Here is a 19464-nt window from a genome sequence, read left to right as displayed (position 1 = left end):
CACGCAATTGGGATACGATGACATACATCAACCAAGTCAGCGAGCCTGACTCCCCGATCCCATTGGTCGCCTCTTACGACAAGCATAGTCGCCTCCGGCAAGTATGGGTTGCTGAAGACCTATTCTATCCCGGATCTTCACGGGTCCCATATATGTATATACCCTATAAGGCATTCAAATAAGGCGTGCAAACTATTCCAAGAACCCTATACGTATATAAGCCATATCAAACATGGAACCTATTGCATGCCTCCACACAAATACATTCACCACCAGGCGTGCAACCTACGTTACACATCCAGTTCTAGGGGTGTAATGACCTCAATACACATCCAGTTCTAGGGGTGTAATGACCTCAATCAAGTAACTGGGTGAGTTTGGTTTAACGCATTCCGGTTTTACAGTATTCCGGTTATATCAAGGCGTGGCAGCTTAACGTGGAAGGAAAGGCCAGAGTGATGCAGGTCTCAGATATTTACCACATCAGTGAAACCACGAGCACGGGTATGATGCTAACAAACCTAGAAATACAATTCAGGCGTACCGGGATTCGAACACACAATCATAGGTTTCTGGCGTACCCAAGGGACGTAACTGTGCACAGCGAACTGTGGCGCCTTGTGCGTCAAGGCTACCCTGTACCCCAGGCACTTGGGCAGTGTCAGGTGGAATAACCATTATATTTGAACGTTCATGGTAAATAGCGGATATTATGAGGAAATCGTTATGGGATGTAAACGAGAATCTGGTCTTGATATATTAAAAACCAGATACTGTGAACACAAACTCCCTCCGGTTCGCAACCTATGTAACCGTGAATGGCCACGAATAGCCGCAAGATTGCTTATGCGGTGTAAAGCAATAATTACTCACCCACTCACTTTGTAACCACCTGATCCTCTTTGAAGTGTAACCAACTAGGCTTCAGGTTGTACACAATCCCCAGTGCCTATAATGGTCAACACACGAATCTGTTGACGTAGCATCCTGGGATCCGGACCCGGGTGCTCAGTGGTCTAAGGCGCCGATTCTCAGTGTGAAGAGTTGCCTCCCTAACCATGCCAGGATCCACCTGTCATGATTATTAATCCCAGATTATTGATGAATATCGCCGTACTCGTGTGTCATGGTATTGACTTGCGCATCTCTGCGCTCTCCTGACATGCCGTCATATTGCAGGGTCCTCGCTGTTGTATAAATAAAGCGACAAAACCCTTTCCATATCGAATAGAAATATCTGCAAGAGGCAGACTATACTGGGCTGATTATTCCCTGGCGTGTACGTTGTGATTTATTTGGTAAGGATGTTAACACACACAAGTAATTGAAAAACAGGCCTTACCGGTAACAACTAAGAGAACAGCGAAACAAGGAGAAAGACAAACTTCATCTTGTAGGTAATGATGTCAACTGTTTGACATCAAATGTGTATGTCTGTATAATACTGTGCTGCGCTGTTAATGTCTTTTTGTGTTTGTCATCTTTCGTTCATGCGCAATGCGCATCTTTTGACGTCAAACATGTCTTCGAATGAGAATACTATATAATTGTAATTTGTGGCTAAAATTAACATTAATCATGATTGAATACCAAAGTTTAACAGGAGAGATGGACGCTGATAAACAACCTTGAATGTGACGTATCGACCTATTTAAACACGCACGGGTATGTACGGTACTGGAAACACTCCAGAGCTTAAAGAAACCATGAACTTAACACGGAATCCCTAGGAGGAAGTGAAAGAAAGTTTTAAAGCATTGACCCTGTAGCTTGTGTCAACTGTTTGACATCACGTGTGTTTGTCTGTATAATACTGAGCTGTGTAATATATGTGCTTGTGTTTTTACACGGGCAATGCGCATGGATTCTTTTGACCAGAAACATGTCTTCAAATGGGAATAGTGACTACAGTAACTATGAATTATTATTGAAAACCAAAGTTTAACAGGGCAGATGTTCGCTGATAAACAGGTCTTGGAATGTGACGAAACGAACGACTTATATACGCACGGCTATATAAGGTTCTGGAAACACACCATAGCATAAAGAAACCATGAAGTTTGTGATTGTCCTCGTGTTTGCCTCTCTCCTGGTCGCCACCCGTAAGTATTTCATGTACCCCCACTCACACCCGTCCGGAGAATACCCAGCTCTGTGTCGTCGTTCATAATTGGTTGTCGTAAGATCTTTCAATATGTGCATTGAGTCTTATTAATGGCTGTCAATGGTTGGAAGAGTTTCCATCAGAAGAAACTAACGCTACCTGATTGTCTTTCAACATAGGCTGGGCTTAGTAGAACTGAAACACAAGCATTTACATCCGTGAAGATCCGGGTTAGAATTTATCTTCAACCCATGCTTGTCGTAAGAGGCGACCAACAAGATCAGGTGGTCAGGTTTATGACTAAGTTGATACATGTCATCGTATTTCAGTTGCCTAGATCGATGCTGATGATGTAAATCACTGGGTTGTATGGTCCAGAATCGATTATTTACAGGCCGTCGTCATATTGCTGGAATATTGTTGAATGCGGCGTTTAACAACAAACAAACATATAAATCACTGTCACGAGCAGTGTTTTTTGTTATCAACTTCGCATCTTATTGAAATTAATTATTTGCTTCAATGTTTGCTTTTCACGTTGGTGGTATGTGTCCATGAACAGTTGGAATCGTTTCCTTGCAGAGGCAGCCCAGACCTCTTGTGGCAAGGGGTGTGCAGCCTCAGGCTCTAACTCCCACTCTTTCTGCGAAAACCTCTGCACAAACTGTACTGGCCATGTCAACTGTAACCACCATCTGGACGAATGCGAGTGCCACTCAAATGACCATACTCACAAGGTACGTATATAATATCTGAACGAATGCAAGCACCATGCTAAGATAAAGACTTACGAACTTTTCGAAATGGGCAGCTTTACATTTGAAAACGTAAAACTGACGCGAATGCCATGTGTCACATCCTTATTTTCAACGGAGATACTGGCTTGAATGGCAAAATATTCTTAATAGTTGGCTATCTTCAACAAAAGGACTGGATATGCATTTTAATATAAGATTAATGTTGTATACATATACAGGTGGTTGCTTTGATAAAACCTCTGTCCTCCTCAAAGTGGTGATAGGTTATGCCATCGGCTGTTGAGAATGATGGGCGAGAAAACTTACTCCTTTCCCTGACACGAGTGATCACAAGGGAGTGCAATATTTGACAAATGTGACAAGTAGTAACGACATCTAATAAATATATCATATTAACCATCATCTTACAATACATTATTTCACTGCTCCTCTTTGTATTTGTTTTAGCCGTGATAGCCGCCATCAAGCTGCAGGATATGACACTGTGATTGTGTCAAGAAGGGTGTTTGTCAATAAAGTTACTTCAGATTGCAGTCGTGTGTTTAGTTTCTACATACACCGTAACTTAAGAATATGTTTGTTGGTGCATGTGAGTTAGTTTGAGGTTCTGTGATAAGAGGTGAAATGGGTTTTCACATTTATAGCGACGTGCATGCACGAGTGTGTGTTTAGTGTGTGTGTGTGTCTGCTTGTAAAAGTCCGGACTAATGTCGGTTTTATAGTGCTAGCGTACTGAGAGACTATGCCGTAGTTTATGACTCCGAGCCGACCGGGCCAAGTTTATCCCATTAATGTCCAGCGCCAGTCAGAGAAACAAGTACCTTCTTTAAATATCTTTTGGTAGGACACGACTGGGGATCGAACCACTGACCTTGCTCTCCGAACAGAAGCTCTCTCAACTACACCAGGTGATGTCCCCTACGATACTTCACGCTGCCCTGACATTCATGCCTTGATATTGAGAAGGGTGTGGATTTTTCGAAGAAGGGAAACATTTCTCGAGACTTGGTGTGCTTTGAGAGAGATGTCGAGGGTATTATAAAATGAAATATTTAACAAATCACACCTTTCTGGGGTATCTTGAAGGACGAAGTAATTCGCAATCCAGCTGTGGCATTTGTAAGACGAATAACGAAACATTTCGTTATTCAGCAAAGTGAAATACGAATAGCCAAAATAAACATCGAAATATGTCTTGTTTAGTGATTCAGTTATTCAAACGCAAATGGCGAATATCGAAATAGATCATACACACATTCAACATGAACTCAACATGATGACACACGCAATGGTACCCAAACACCAGGCCTATAATATGTAAAGGAGTGGCTGGGAAGTTTCATTAACTTGATAACTGGAAAACTAGTATAAATATATAACTCATGGGCAAAAGAAAGTATAGTTTTACACTTTCAAATTGATTTTTTCCCAAAAACTATCAACAAAATCAAAAGTGAGCAAATTGGTATAAGGCTTAAAACAGTTGCCCAAGAACTGCAACATCAATCTCCAAAACGCAACGCGTTGGCCGTAAAGATGCACGTGCAGAGGCCAAAAGTCACCAAACAGCTTTTCCAGGTAACCGTAAAATTGCACGTGCTGAAATTGTATAAATAGGCGATGAACCGTTGCCAAGACATCACATCTAATACACAAACACCAAAGATATGCCACGGTTAACTGCGAAACAAAGAGAGAAGGAGCCATAGGTATGGAGCAGATGGGTGCCAACCACACCCACATTGCAAGAAACCTAAACTGTACACGGCCAACGGTCGTCAGACTGGTTGACGCTTCAGACAGACTGTCAGGACGCAAGACAGGCCAAGATCGGGCAGACCACGAATTGCTCGAATATCGCTAAAAGCGGCGTAAAACAAACCTCACTCATTCACTCACTCACTCGATGTTGGTCAGATCCATGTTTCTGTTATTTACGTCTCTTGAAGTAATCCTATTGTTTTTATTGGGCCTTTATGTCGCAGAATAGCCTGTTATCAGGGATTTTCTACAGAATATCCCTCTGTCCGGGAGATATTCTATAGAGATATTCTGTCCAACAACAAAAGTTACTTTTCTTTCAATGGGATCGAACTTACATCCTTCGTATTTGTTGCCTTGTGAGTGAATCATAAGGCTACAATGCTGTTTAGAATCTCATTTGCGAGTACATGTACGCCAACATGAGATATATACTCACACGCAAAATAAACTAATACTCATAGGGCAAGATTGACAAAAAATTTACTTAAGACAGTTTAATGGATTAAAAGGCAGATGACATAATTGTTTTTTTTCAAATGTTAAGGGCTTACACAGTTTCGGGTCAATACCCAAAATGTCAGTCAATACCTGGTGTGACCACCATTAGCATTGATCACTGCCACACATCTCCTGTACATTGAGTGGATCAGACGATTTGTGAAGGCCCTACAGATCTTCCTGCACACATCCAGAGCGGCTGTGCGTTTTCATCGGCAGTTGTAGGGACTGGGCGCACATTGTGCAGACGACTTTGAACCTCATCCCACAAGTGTCCGATGGGGTTCAGATCAGGGCTGAGGGCTGGCCACGGTAGAACACGGATGTTGTGTTGTTGCAGAAAGGCCATGGTAGCTCTGGCAACATCGATTAATGTTAATGTGTCGATTATGTGTTCATATGGTCTGTCGAGCACTTTCACTTGCAGTAAGGAACGGATGTCGCTGGTGTTGACGGGTAATCTGCCGATCTTGACGAGGTGTGGTGACCCTATAGGACGACCGCTCCGAGGAAGGTCATCTGTGGTCTGTATAGCATTGTATCGATGCAGGAGACGGTAAATTGTGGTTATGTTAACGTTGAAATGACGGGCAACATCTTGGACAGACACTCCAGCTTCCAAACGTCCGATAGCCTGGTTTCTCTGAAATTGAGTTAGGCGTGGCATTGTTAACCAAGGAGTGGTAGGTCCAAGAATCGGTCACAGTTTTATACCCACTACAGAGAAATGGTTGCATGATACCCACATATTCATTGAAATGGTGCGTTTTGACGATTCGTTTTTTTATGTTGCGTTTTTACTCGGGGCTTCCAAAATGCAACCAAAAATATTGATAACACCATCAGGCTTCACTCCATGCTTAAACTCGTATTAATTTATGGTTCCGTGTTTGCTACCTATTTGCTTAAAACCACTTGCGTTTCTTTTGCGTGTGAGTATATTACGTCCGTTTCCTAAGGTTTCTATGTGTTTGAAACACGCTCATTGTAATAAACACAAGTCTCCCTGAAATGACCATACTGACAAGGCACGTACATTATAAGTATTGGAAGTAAGTCATTGGAATGAGTGAGTGAGTGAGTGAGTGAGTGAGTGAGTTGGGTTTAACGCCGGTTTTAACAGTATGCCAGTTACTAGTATATCACGGCATGGCAGCTTAATGTGGGAGGAAAGTCAAACCTAGAAACATAATCAGAGCGAACCGGGATACGTACCCAAGAGACGGAACTACGACTTCAAGTATAGTCCTCGCCACTTGAAATAGTCAAGAAATATCGCGATGATTAATTAACGAAGATAGCTGCCTGTGTGCTGATACTATCACGTGAAAACAAGCCATTCCGTCGAGAGAAATGTTACTTACAGTAACGACAGAAATTGCAAAGAGTGCTTTTCAAGAAATATCCTAGCTGGCGATAGACATCATCATTAAGTTGTGATCATGTGGTTACATTTCAAACATGGTAGGGGTTGCAAATTATTCCTTACCCCAGTCATCATTGAACCAATTTACTTATGCACAAACTTACCCATCCACAGATTACCTTTTACAAACTGTTCCAGGAATGGGTGATGGTTAAATAAACATGATCGGTATACTTTCTTTTGCTCCACGGTTTGTGTTGTGTATCTGCGATATGGCATCAGACATAGTGTTACATTGTATGTGTCTTTTCAAAAAAAATACAAAGTGCAAAGAAATTAAGAACACATAGGTATTCAATCTTTGTCCAAATACTATAATTCATGAGAAAACACAGATGCCGGCGATAAGGCAGGCATTAAGACGCACATCAAGATCGCGACGTCAGAAAAGTTAATTTGTACTATGGGCCTGTGATAATGTGTGTATGTGATTGGAGTACTATGGTCTATGACGTTGATATGTTTTAGGATCGGGGCCTTATGAAAGAACTAAGCACTATATAAGTACCATGAACGGGTAAAGTTTCATCAAAATAATAATGAAGTTTGCTATCCTTCTTGTGTTCGCTACTCTTCTGGTTGCCTCCCGTAAGTATTTCTAAATTCTAATGATTTTCTAATACCGGTAGTGACAGAGTGTCCAGGCAACCGCGGGGACTGACTGGGATTCAGTATCGATACACTGGAAATGAAGTCTGCCACTGGCACACAGATATCCTCAAAGTTTGACCTGCTACATTAACATTCCTTGGATAACTCGGTGGCGTACACACATTCAAATGGGAGTACCGTTCATATTAAGTTCCGTGACGACTTTCTTTCTAATCTGTCGGTTGTACCGAAAGAGTTCTATCATCCTTGCCTCTACTGCACTCACTGGAAAAAAAATGTTTAGATCCTTAACATCAAGACTATAACTGTCACCGTTTTCACATACATACGTTATATAAATTCAGTAAATTTATACTTATTAATATGTAATCCTTCAGTTTGTGTTGGCGAGAGCGAGTGAGTGAGTGAGGTTATACGGTGCTTTTAGTCCAACCATATGCTGGCAGGTGAAACCAAACACGAGTTCTATACACTACATTGTATACCCACACTGGACATCTAAACTTGGATCTAATCTAACTACCAGCAGACACCAGCACTCTTGATGCCAGAGGAACCTCTGGCATTGATGTATTCTACAAATTTACCTTCTTGACAGACGCAGCACCTGAGGCGTGCGGGAATGGTTGTGCTGCTGCCGGCTCTAACGGCCACTCCTTCTGCATCAACCTCTGCACCAACTGTACCGGCAACGTCAACTGCAACCACCACCTGGACGAGTGTGAATGTCACCCCCATGATACGTGAGGTAGAATAACACTATCATACTTGTATTTGTACTAAGAAATCTCTATTGCTTGTCTACGACCAGCGACAGTAAGGGCTGTTAAGCTGACACGCCATGACAGAAAAACTCAATACTAGCAAAAGATCTATAATGTAAATTAATTGTTTCTGATTCTTTCATATATATTTCATATAAAAAAGCATGGAAGCTTAAAATAAGGTGAACATCCAAATTGTAAGGTCAGCTCGAACATCTTACATCAGACACCCCAATTAAATATAATACATATTAATACACTCTGTTGTGATACACCTCCATTGACCCATTCACGGACATGACACATATTTGTTCTTAGGTTGTTTCTAATTAGTTGTTGATATGTTTCAGCCTGGTATGAAGTCAATGGAACAGACGAAGAAGTCAAGACTGTAATATATATGACGAATAAACTAGCATTAGCATTCTTGTTCTCAATTAACACATGCATGTATGTTTCTCTGAAGAAAATTTAACCAATGTGCTGGAAATTCCGCATATCAAGACATTCCATGACTGTGGAGCATCTGCATTTAATGTAATTACATTTTTTTACTTAACCAGTCTAGATCATAAAAGTACTAACCATACGTTTAGTCTTTGGTCAGCACTATTATCCCTTTCAAGATCCGGGTTAAAATTGGTCTTCAACAATCCATGCATATGGTAAGAGCCAACTAACGGGATCTCACATTGTTGATGCATGTCATTGAATCCCAATCGGGTTGATCGATGCTCATGCTTTAATCACAGGATTGTCTGATCAGAACTCGATAGCTATATACAACAAACAAACTAATACTGTAACATCGATTTCCCGGCCGTTGTATGGAACACAACAAAAGAGGACCTTAGTGTCAAGCACGGTGAGTTGGCTACGTCTACCGTAGACACAAACATACCAGTTATATCCCAGCGAGTTAGCTTAATGTGGGAGAAAATCCCGCATTAGTTGAATAGACGTTGTATTGCCGGTGCTGACAAACCAAGGATTATGATCAGAGTGAACCTGGCTTCGAACTAACGATGAGCGGCTCCTGACACGCACAAGGGACTTAACTCTGTGTCACTTTGGTCCCCATTCACTTCCATTTAATGCAATAAACACAATGTATAAAATACCGTGCAAACTTTACTGACAGTGTTTTGGTGACGTTATGTTATCAGTGGACAATCAGATAGTCATCATGTCGTTTTGTTCTTATCCGCCGAAACATGATGACATCACTCTTCCGTAAATGTATCTGACCATACCGGATTTCTGTTTGAGATTTATACTCTTTCTGTCTCTATTTATTCGAAGGCCATTTCGTCCCATTCCGTCCCATTCCGGGAAAAGCCGAATGTTGACTCGTGTCCCTCTCAAAGGTTTCCATATTGGCGTATGCATACGAGAACTACTCCAAACAAGAACGACAAGTCCTAGTCTTCCCGCGTCTTGTAGTAAAGTTAACAGCAGTGCTCGTTTACTCCTCTTGTGAAATTATTGAACCTCTCCGATACCACTATATATTTTTGTACAAACATTTATTTGGCAACTAATTCTTTCTAAGCTGTTTATCTTCTATTTTGCACATTATTATTTTTTTAAGAAGATATTAAAAGTAGAGAAAGAAAACTGACAAGACAAAAGTGTTTTTTGGATAAATGTAATTTCAACAATGGATTTCTCAGACATATTCGGTTACGTGTAGCAATTATGATATTGTCTGTTCAAAGCTTGAAACGACAATTGTTAAACTCATTTATTTCTTGACTGAATCTGTCCTTTCATGGACAGCCTTAAGAAACAATACACACATTTAAATAAATTACAATAAAATTATGAAAGTATAGCATATCCACCATGTCTAGAGACATATACATGTACATGAACATAAAAGTGTTTCTGAGATATACCAAGAACTTGGTGAAACTATGGTAATATTCAAATCTCGTGGGAATTCCAAAGGTACCAATGCTTGTCGTAAAAGGCGTCTTTATGAAGGGGGTGATCAGACTCGGTAACATGCTTGATTGCGTACCATCGTACCTCGACCGCGTGGGTCGCTGCCGACAATATCAATTCCTGGTTTGCTTGGTGAAGATGTACGAGCAGTCGTCATGGAGGCAGAATATTGCTTAGTGCGGCGTTAAACAACAAACAGGCTTCACCATTCTAATCCATTTACACTTGACCATCCTTTAATACCTAATAAAGCGAAGACAAACAACATAGTTAATACACAAGTTGTAGAAGTGGAAGTATTCGTTGTTCTTCCACCCAGCGAGGAGGCCTAGCTTTGGTTACTGGTTGGATATAGCCCGTGTTTTAAAACTGTATAAATTATATTGTTATGCCCAAATATGTTTGATTAATTGTTTTTAAATATAATTTTGTATTCATGAATATACTGTGTATATATCAACTTGGTCTCGTCGCCACATGGCTGAAATAATGGCTATGCGACGTTAAACTTTAACTCACTCACTTACTCACTCACCTAAGACGTTATACTTCTATCACATACTTTTGACATGGTCCATGAATACCATGAAATATATGAATGACCTGAGCAAATTCAAAAGTTACACGTCTACTGCAAATTCTGATATTTCAGTACAATATATATTTGATTAATCGGTGTGAAACGTACATTTGATTGTTAAGCCTTTACTGGAGCGTTGGCTATCTTGGTCTGTCACAAACACATTTGTAAAAATCGCCATTGGTAAAAAATATCCGCAACACAATGTCAAATAATGAGAATGTAAGAGGAATGTGAATAATATGTTATGAAATCGGTGATTAATTAATTACTTTTATACACGGAATGTCGTTTTTGAAAGCCAGGTCTAGTTATATAGCACAAATGACCGGATTTTGCAGTCAAGTGAGTCAAACTTGAACGCACATGTACATTTGAACTGATCATCTAACATAGCCTTGTCAATACGGACATTGCAAAACCTAATTTCACTTCTCGGGATTATATTGATCAAAGTACTCAAATCCTGACGCTCTTTCTGATTTGCTTGCACCATTTCGACACATAGCAGCCTTCGAGAGGGGTAGAGCCTTGTTGTAAGTTACGGAAACACACGAGTGGTGGCGAATGTGTTAGGATGAGATAAGAAAACTTTGGACCCACAATCTTTGGACACACAAACACATTATATAAGAACACACTGTATGTGGAGCAAACGATTTTATCTTTTATAGAATCTGAAACTTTTTGTCAGCACTTTCGGGAATAGTTTTTTACACTGAGTCAATCATGCCACTTCGCAATCTGAAATAAGTTCAACGAGCTTTGTGTGGCAGGTAATTTCCATGTTTAAATACGGTAGACGAGATGTGAAGCCCACCAGAGCCAACGTGAGCCGATCCATAGCACGGGAACAACACCACTGGAGCGGGAATGGTTTTGCAACAATGACGTTATACCTTCTTCGCTACTTTCCTGTGTCATATTTGGAAAGTGACCAAGATGAAACGGTTGTAAAGTTTCTAGTTTCACTCACTAATAAAACAAAAACTGGATATATGGCCTCTAATATGCCCTGACGTTGTTAATGTTACGTGAGTGGGTTAGCGGCTAAAGCTAGGTCTAACGAAGACTGAACAGTCAGATATTTCACGCCGTATATCGGCTGAATGTTGGAAGAAAGACAAAAGTGATAAATCCTATGCCTTGTCCACTTTGGGGAAACCAACGAGCATGGTTATGCTGCCAACAAACCTAGGTTCGTGATTGGCATATTGCTGGGCCAAAGATGCACAAGGATCGTACGAGGTTATGAACAAAGCGACAGCTGTTTGTTTGTGCGTTGTTTAACGTTGCACTTAGCAATATTGCAGCTATAAGACGGCGATCTGTAAATGATCGCGTCTGGACCAGGATACGATTACATGCGTCAACCAAGTCAGCGAGGCTGACCATCCGATCCCGTTAGTCGCCGCTTACGACAAGCATAGTCGACTTTTTATGGCAAGCATGGGCTGCTGAAGACCTATTCTACCGAGAATCTTCACAGGTCATAAGTATTGATCTGCGCAATCAGGATGCGATGACATGCAACAACCAAGTCTCCGAGCCTGAACACGTGCATCTTATCCCGTAAGTCACCTCTCACAACAAGCATGGGTTGCTGAAGAAATTTCTAACCCGGATCAGTTGTTATACGAGGAAGCTAATCCAGAATCCCCAGGAGGAAGTGAATGCAAGTTCATTTTAAAGCATTCACCCTGTAGCTAATGCCAACTGTTTGGCATCAAATGTGTTTGTCTGTATAATACTGTGCTGCGCTGTAATATATGTGCTTGTGTTTTTACACGCGCAATGCGCATGGCTTCTTTTGACGTCAAACATGTCTTCGAATGTGCATAGTGGCAAAAATAAATATTAATCATTATTGAATACCAAAGTTTTACAGGACAGATGTTCGCTGATAAACAGCCTTGACTGCGACGTATCGACCTACTTATACACGCACGGCTATATAAGGTCCTGGAAACACTCCACAGCATAAAGAAACCATGAAGTTTGTGATTGTCCTCGTGTTTGCCTCTCTCCTGGTCGCCACCCGTAAGTATTTTCATGTTTTCCCATTCATACCCGTCCCGCCAGAGAATACCCAGCTCTGTGTAGTCGTTCAGTTGGCATTGAATCTCGTTTACCGACAGCACCTCATTGTACTGTATTTACTTACTTCGATATAAGCTCAGTTCATTGGAGATTCATGGAGGAAGAATGTGTCTTAATTGGCAGTCGTAAGATCTTGTAATATGTATATTGAGTGCTATCACTGGATCGTCTTTTGTCAACTTCGCATCTTAGTCAAATTCATTTTCTTTCTGTTGATATTGATATAGACGTTGCCCTTTAGTCTTTCTAATATATATGCTTCACTGTTTGCTTTCACGTTGGTAGTATGTGTCCATGAACAGATGGAATTGTTTCTTTGTAGAGGCAGCCCAGACCTCTTGTGGCAAGGGGTGTGCAGACTCAGGCTCTAACGCCCACTCTTTCTGCGAAAACCTCTGCTCCAGCTGTACCGGCCACGTCAACTGTAACCACCATCTTGACGAATGCGAGTGCCACTCAAATGACCATACTCACAAGGTACGTATATAATATATGATCGAATGCGAGCACCATGCTAAGGTAAAGACTTACGAACTTGCAATGGGCAGCGTTACATACGAATATAAGGCGATCTGTTACCATCCTTTTGTTCACAGGATACACTGGCTTGATCGGCAACATCTTCTTAATAGTTGGCTATCGTCAACAAACCCGCCCTATGTTCAAGGATTGGATATAATGTATTTTGATTTAAGATAAATGTTGGATACATATACAGGTGATTGCTTAGATAAGACCCTTGTCGCCCTCAAAGTGGTGATAGGTTATGTAAATGGCTGTTGAGTATGATGGGTGAGAATACTTACTCCTTTCCCTGAGTGATCATGAATGCAATATTTGACATATGTGACAAAATAACACTTAAAGGTTGCTGACAAAGGACAATTTGGTATAATATATGGACATTAAGAAAAGTATCCTGAGAAGTCAGTCTTGTCGCTAATGGATTCTGGAGCATATTCACGGTATGACATCTAATTAATATATCATAAAAATACATTACAATAATAACGATTTGTATTTGTTTTAGCCATGAGCGCCGCCATCAAGCTGCAGGATATGACAGTGTGACTGTGCTAAGGAGGGTGTTTGTCAATAAAGTTACTTCAGATTGCAGTCGGGTGTTTAGTTTCTCGTCATTCACCGTTACTTTAGAATATGTTGATGTTGAACATGTTAACATACATAGTGACGTGTGTGTATGCGTGCGTGCGTGCGTGCGTATGGCAAGCCGTTTTCACATTTATTACGGAATTACTAATATCTTCAATTGTTTTAAAGATAACTTGAATTGAATTGAGGATATCTTGAATCGAATTGAAGATATCTTGAATCGAATTGAAGATATCTTAAATATAGATAATTGTAGATATCTGCATTAAAATTTAAGATATCACGAAATGAATTAAGGATATGGTGAAGCGTATTACTGATATCTTGAAAAGAATTGCTGATATCTTAAATTCGGTTATTAATATCAAAATATGATTTAAAGATATCAAAATGTCATGTTTTGTTATGTCAATAATTCAATTCCTTGAAACTAAATACAGATATCAATAATTAATTATTGATATCTTCAATTGTTGCCATTATTAAAGATGTTACATTAATAATGTTACTTAAATTAGATAACTGATATCAATAATTGATATAAAGATATCATCAAAATTATTAATGATATCTTTAATTGGATTTTTGATATCAGTAACGGTCAGAATTAATGATATCTTAAATTGAATTAAAGAACTGTAATGCATTTGTGGATATGTATAACTTATTTCAAGATATCTTGAATTGAATTGAAGACATCTTGAATTTATTTCTAATATATTTATGTACTGTAGGATGGTAATTGTTTAATGATATCTTAAATACATTTAGAGATATCACAAACTAGTTTGTTGATAACACCGTAACATTTTAAGATATCAGTAATTGTAATATGGATATCAGAAATGAATTTAAGGTATCTTTAATTATTTTTGGATCCCTTAAAAACATTATTGATATCTTTAAAAAAAATACCGATATCCTTAAAACAATTGTAGATATCTGTAATTCCGTAATAAATGTGAAAACGGCTTGCCATACGTGCGTGCGTGCGTGCGTGCGTGCGTGCGTGCGTGTGTGTGTGTGTGTGTGTGAGCGCGCGCGCTTGTGTCCGTCCGTACTAATACTCGGAGGTTGGTCAGGTCTAAGATTACCTTATAAACGCCGAGTGATGTAATGATATTGTTTTTATGTCGCAGAATAGCCTGTTATCAGGGAATTTCTATAGAATATCCCTCTGTCCGGGAGATATTCTTTAGAGATATTCTATAGAAAGTCCCCTATCCCAAAATGCACAAATATAAAACGTTAATGCCAGTCTCAATCATCCTCCGAAACAGACTCCACTGAGCGCAAAATTCAAAACAGCGGTGAAAGCCATATGAATGGATCAATGAAAATCAGTGATGACACCAGGTGTTCTCGAGAAAGGGCAAGCACCCGACACTTACACAATTTGCATCAGTACGTAGATGTGTATGTGTTGTCTGACGCCGCCCAGAATTACTCCTGCCATGAGACCGTGGCCTGTTATGCAACAAGACAATCAAGTGACTGAAAACAGACCAGGCAATCAAGGGACTGAACACAAATCAGACAATCAAGCCGATTACAATGCTATCTTAAGGAAATGAGCGAAATGATGTAAACTCAAACAACAAATGTTACTTTTATTTCAATGGGATCGAACTTACAGCCTTCTTATTTGTTGCCTTGTGGGGGAATCATGAGCTCAAGACAGCACAAACGGTATGGCTTCTGGCGCTACAGAAATACCCTTCTGTCGGAACTTCTGCACTACCTGTACAGGACACGTCCATTGCAACAAACACAATGATGAGTGCGAGTGTCACGGGAATGACCATACTGAAAAGACACGTACATCATAAGTATTGGTACATTGTATTACGATTTCTTGAAAAAGAAACTGCCACTTTGCAGTATCTGCACTAGAGTGAGTGGGTGAGTGAGTTGGGGTTTACGCCCCTTTTACAGTATACCCGTTATATATATATAAGCTTTTATTCCTCCAAAGGAGAGTACAATATGCAGGGCAAAATATTGAAAAAAAATATTTAGGGGACTAGATACATGTTATTTTAAAGTTCAGGAGTTGATGCGAATGCTGAAAGGTGCTGTATAAGAGTCTTTGCATAATTGTATCTTCTTCTGGCAGAGGAAGTGGAGGTCTGCACGAGAGCAGAGAACACACAAGATCGGTGTCATCCTTACTGTGGAGACTGACGCTCACTTCTACAGTCTATAATGTCCATCCTGAGACTGTCACGTATATGTGTACGGTACACACACGAGCACACACTGTGGACCAGAGGGTCACTGATGTCAGCATTACACAAGACACGGGTGCCCTTTCCTTTCCCTGGCCTCCAGCAAGCACACAGCTTCACAATTAGTCTGCAGAGGGGCTTCATCAAGGGAAATAGTTTTGCAATCTGCCATGCAAAGTGAGGCTGAATTTCAGGATGGATTTTTTAAAAGTGTTTTAGGTCTGGGTCAGCAGCTATTCTACAGGCCCACTGCTCTTTCTCATAAGTGAAGATAGCTTCTGTGACGATCTTCCTCCAGGAGATGTAACTCACAAAACTTCCAGAGTCTATGAACATTTCAAGATATTCTTTTAGTCCGTACTACTTCACGAGTCGATAGACATCCGGGATGAATCCAAGTGAAACTGGACTGCAGCTGTTCTTGTAGCAGAAGAGGCGGGTTATGAAGACACTTTGGGATATATTAGTGTGGTTTGTATGACAAAGCTTTCCAAAGAACAACAGCTTCTTTTTATCAATTGCTGCTTCTGCAGGTAAGGTTCCCAAAAGAGAGTTACATAGGTCAGTTCTGATATGTTTCGGAAGTCCTTGTGCCATCTTTATTGCTAGTCTTGGTGTGCGTTCAATTGCTTGTAGCTCCCTCTTTGTCAAATCTGACCACAACTCGCAGCCGTAAAATGCTTTAGGTAGGCATATTGTCTGGAACAACTTGAGACTGGTGAGGGGACTCAGTGCATTAGAGTGATAGCCTGATTTGATTAAAGCGAATGCTTTAGACTTCATTTTCGAGCAAGCTGCTATTGTCCTGTGCCATGAATTAAATGATTCATGAAGCTCTTTTCCAAGATGTTTTAGCTCAGACACATTCTGGATCTCTCTGCCGTAGAGGATGATTGTTCTAGGCTGGGGGAAGACTTCTTGAAGGAGATTATGTTTCTCGCCACTTGAAATAGAATCACGAAATTTTAATATCGCGATGATTAATTACCGAAGCTAGCTGCATGTGTGCTGAAACTTATTAAGAATCATCCATTTTTCTCGCGATAAACATCATCATTGAGTTGAGTGATCACGTTGTTACAGTCTGGGTAAGAATATTTCTAACTTAGATGGCATCATGTGGTCGCAAATCAATTTCTAACCCCAGACTTCATTAAACCAATTTATTTTTGCACAAACTTACCCATCCACAGATTACCTTTTACAAACTGTTCCAGGAATGAGTGATGGTTAAATAAACATGACCAATGTAACAATAGTTCTTTCAATTTTTCAATGACATAAAAAACAATCTCGGTATACTTTCTTTTGCTCCACGGTTTGTGTATTGTGTGTCTTTCCCAAAAGAAAAAGTTCAAACAAAGTAAGATCACAAAGGTATTTAATCTTTGTCCAAATAACATAATTCGTGAGAACACACAGATGCCGGCGATAAGGCAGACATTAAGACGCACATCGAAGATCGTGACGTCAGAAAAATTAAGTTGTACTTTGGACCTGTGATGATTTGCGTATGTGATTGGAGTACCATGGTCTACGACGTTGATCTATTTGTAGGAGCGGGGCCACATGAAAGAACTAAGCACTATATAAGTACCATGAACGGGTAAAGTTTCATCAAAATAATAATGAAGTTTGCTGTCCTTCTTGTGTTGGCTACTCTTCTGGTTGCCTCCCGTAAGTATTTCTAATGATTTTATAATTCCGGAAGTGACAGAGTTATCTCAACGGCGCACTAATCTCGGTGTCCGGAAAACCGCGGGATCTGATAGGGATTCAGTATCGATACACTGGAAATGTCTGCCACTGGCACACAAATATCCTCAAAGTATGACCTGTTTCAACAACATACATTGGATCACTCAGTGGCCATTCATATTTAATTCATATTTAGCTCCGTGACGCTTTCCTTTCTAATCTGCCGAATGTAAGAAAGGGTTCGGTCTTTTTTGTCACAACTGCACACACTGGAAAAATGTGTTTAGACCCCAAACATAAACCTAAGCGCGTTCCTTGTTATCAAGACTATAACTGTCACCGTTTTCACGTGCGTACGTTAGATACATTTATTGAATTTGATACGTAATCCTACAGTTTGTGTTTGAGAGAGAGTGAGTGAGTGAGTGAGGTTATACGGTGCTTTATTCCAATCATATGGTGGCAAGTGAAACCAAACACGAGCTCTACACTACATTGTATACTCACAATCTAAACTGGGATCTAATCTAACTACCAGCAGACACCAGCACTCGTGATGACAAAGGAATCTCTGGCATTGATGTATTCTACAACCAAATTTACCCTTTTGACAGACGCAGCTCCTGAGGCGTGCGGGAATGGTTGTGTTGCTGCCGGCTCTAACGGCCACTCCTTCTGCATCAACCTCTGCACCAACTGTACCGGCAACGTCAACTGCAACCACCACCTGGACGAGTGTGAATGTCACCCCCATGATGCGTGAGGTAGAATAACACTATCATACTTGTATTTGTACTAAGAAATCTCTATTGCTTGTCTACGACCAGTGACACAAAGGGCTGTTAAGCTGACACGCCATGACAGAAAAACTCAATATTAGCAAAAGATCTATAATGTAAAATGTTTCTGATTCTTTCATATATAGGTCATATAAAAAAGCCTGGAAGCTTAAAATAAGGTGAACATCTAAATTGTAAGGTCAGCTCAAACATCTTACATCAGACACCCAAATTAAATATAATACATATTAATACACTCTGTTGTGATACACCTCCATTGACCCATTCACGGACATGACACATATTTGTTCTTAGGTTGTTTCTAATGAGTTGTTTATATTTTTCAGCCTGGTATGAAGTCAATGGAACAGACAAAGAAGTCAAGACTGTAATATATATGAAGAATAAACTTCAAAATAGCATTCTTCTCCTCAATTAACACATGCATGTATGTTTCTCTGAAGAAAATTTAACCAATGTGCTGGAAATTCCGCATATCAAGACAGTCCATGACTGTGGAGCATCTGCATTTAATATAATTACATTTTTTTACTTAACCAGCTGTCTAGATCATAAAAGTACTAACCATACGTTTAGTCTTTGGTCAGCACTATTATCCCTTTCAAGATCCGGGTTAAAATTGGTCTTCAACAATCCATGCATATGGTAAGAGCCAACTAACGGGATCTCACATTGTTGATGCATGTCATTGAATACCAATTGGCTGGAGCGATGCTCATGCTTTAATCACAGGATTGTCTGGTCAGAACTCGTTTGCTATATACAACAAACAAAGTAATTCTGTAACATCGATTTCCCGGCCGTTGTATGGAACACAACAAAAGAGGACCTTAGTGTCAAGCACGGTGAGTTGACTATATCTATCGTATACACAAACATACCAGTTATATCCCAGCGAGTTAGCTTAAAGTGGGAGAAAATCCCGCATTCGTTGAATAGACGTTGTATTGCCGGTGCTGACAAACTAAGGATTATGATCAGAGTGAATCTGGGTTCGAACCCACGATGATAGGCTCCTAACATGTGCAAGGGACTTAACTCTGTGTCACTTTGGTCCCCATTCACTTTCATT

At 40.2% G+C, this 19464-nt stretch overlaps 4 long non-coding RNA genes across 4 annotated transcripts; all 4 read left to right on the top strand.

Annotated features, from left to right (window-relative positions):
- The first annotated feature begins 1454 nt into the window (after window positions 1-1454).
- LOC124112547 lies at window positions 1455-3395 on the top strand. Its single transcript, XR_006857627.2, has 3 exons — window positions 1455-2102; window positions 2687-2841; window positions 3310-3395. It is a non-coding gene; the product is annotated as an uncharacterized LOC124112547 (long non-coding RNA).
- Window positions 3396-6997: 3602 nt separating this feature from the next.
- On the top strand, window positions 6998-8350 carry LOC124112537. The gene is made up of 3 exons (XR_006857622.2): window positions 6998-7138; window positions 7761-7910; window positions 8277-8350. It is a non-coding gene; the product is annotated as an uncharacterized LOC124112537 (long non-coding RNA).
- A 3997-nt stretch (window positions 8351-12347) lies between these two features.
- LOC124112538 lies at window positions 12348-13669 on the top strand. The gene is made up of 3 exons (XR_006857623.2): window positions 12348-12493; window positions 12876-13030; window positions 13584-13669. It is a non-coding gene; the product is annotated as an uncharacterized LOC124112538 (long non-coding RNA).
- Window positions 13670-17412: 3743 nt separating this feature from the next.
- On the top strand, window positions 17413-18793 carry LOC124112539. The gene is made up of 3 exons (XR_006857624.2): window positions 17413-17571; window positions 18207-18356; window positions 18719-18793. It is a non-coding gene; the product is annotated as an uncharacterized LOC124112539 (long non-coding RNA).
- Window positions 18794-19464: the final 671 nt, after the last annotated feature.

This window comes from Haliotis rufescens, unplaced genomic scaffold (genome assembly GCF_023055435.1).
Source record: "Haliotis rufescens isolate VD_foot unplaced genomic scaffold, xgHalRufe1.0.p SCAF_1, whole genome shotgun sequence".
Lineage (NCBI taxonomy): Eukaryota > Metazoa > Mollusca > Gastropoda > Lepetellida > Haliotidae > Haliotis > Haliotis rufescens.
The sequence above is the reverse complement of the archived record's forward strand: the minus strand, read 5'-3'. Positions and strand labels throughout refer to the sequence as shown.